Genomic DNA, 1,553 nt, shown 5'->3' with positions numbered 1-1,553 from the left:
GGGGAGGGCAAAGGAGGGGGAGATAGGGGAGGAGGGAGGAGGAGAGGGGGGAGGGTGAGTCGCAATACCTCTCAGAATTACGTGCACAACGATTTATCTCCTCAGTACCTGTTTTTTTTTTAAAGAAATTTCTCGTCAACGATTGTGAATTTCACAATTTTATAATAATATTATATCAAGCTTTTTCGAAAGCTTTTCTTTGAATATCTTGATGACTGTTCCGAATAATAGTACGATTGTGATAGAGTTGAAAGAGCATAATTTATTATCTTTTATTTTGTTTTTTGATCTCATGGTTTTAGTCATTCAAATTGGCCAAAAATGTCATATAGAACTTTGTTATTCTGAAAACGTTGAAGGGGGAGGGGGGGGGCGGTGGTCCACATGCCTGGGACAGACGTCTCTGAGCTAGGACTAGGACTATTATAGGACTGTGAGGACACGCACCCGTAGCCACGAGAGGACCCATTAGGACATGGAGATCTTATTCTGACACTCCGGGATATTATCTCATGGTGGTCCGTGCGACTTCATCTTTTTGACGTCTGCGTGCGAGGCGGCTTTCTTTTTCTTTTATGGCTAAAACAGCACCTGGACTTGGATGGCTAGAACTTCTATAAATGACTTATTGATGGTCAAGAGGGCTTTTTTATTTGTTAAGATTTATTTTTAGTTTAGTTTTAGTAGAGGTTTTACAGCATACACAAGGTCATATTAGCGCCAGAAGATTAGAGGTGTTACAAGAGAGTAACAGACATAAAAAAAGAAGAAGATGAGGACGATAGATGTTAAATGGAAAAGAAGAAGCAAACCACACCAGAGCACCCGCCAACCACTCGCAGATTTTATTTGTAAATGACAGATGCAAGGTGCATGAACTTACATAAAGTTACGTTAAAAAGAAGAATGAATTTGACAGATGTAGGAGACAGGGTTTTTATTGACAGGACATTAACATAGATAGTTGGGTGCCTCTTTAACGAAATAACGAAATAATTGTACAATTTTTGTTTCAGTATAGGCTTTTGTACTCGTGTCCATGCTTGCAAACAAGCGTTTGTGTCTGAGTACATGCTGGCCTGCTTGCATTCATATGTACTCACAAGCAAGCATACCTACATACATACATACATCTCTGTATATACATACACCCATACTTACATACATCTACCCATACTTACATACATCTACCCATACTTACATACATACACTGTTGCTTACATATTTTTCCTATATTAGCATACTTACACCAGTACTTACATACGTATACCCTTACAGACATACATCAATACTCACTTACATTGGTTCATACTTACATAATTATATACATCCATACTTACGAAAGTAAACCCACAAGTACATATTATACACACCCAAACGTACATACACCTATATTTACACACATACATACAAACATACATGTGTTCATACGTGCATGCACACATGATTTCGCACTCAAACGCGCGCACGCACACACACACACACACACACACACACACACACACACACACACACAAACACCAACAAAAAAAAACAACACACACACACACACA

At 38.8% G+C, this 1,553-nt stretch overlaps 1 protein-coding gene across 1 annotated transcript in view; it reads right to left on the bottom strand.

The window, feature by feature from the left end:
* Nucleotides 1–1,553, bottom strand: part of LOC101856854 (acid-sensing ion channel 1) — a 13,271-nt gene that overhangs the window by 9,472 nt on the left and 2,246 nt on the right. The window lies entirely within an intron of this gene.

The sequence above is a fragment of the Aplysia californica genome, unplaced genomic scaffold (genome assembly GCF_000002075.1).
Source record: "Aplysia californica isolate F4 #8 unplaced genomic scaffold, AplCal3.0 scaffold01033, whole genome shotgun sequence".
NCBI classification, from domain to species: Eukaryota; Metazoa; Mollusca; class Gastropoda; order Aplysiida; family Aplysiidae; genus Aplysia; species Aplysia californica.
The sequence above is the reverse complement of the archived record's forward strand: the minus strand, read 5'-3'. Positions and strand labels throughout refer to the sequence as shown.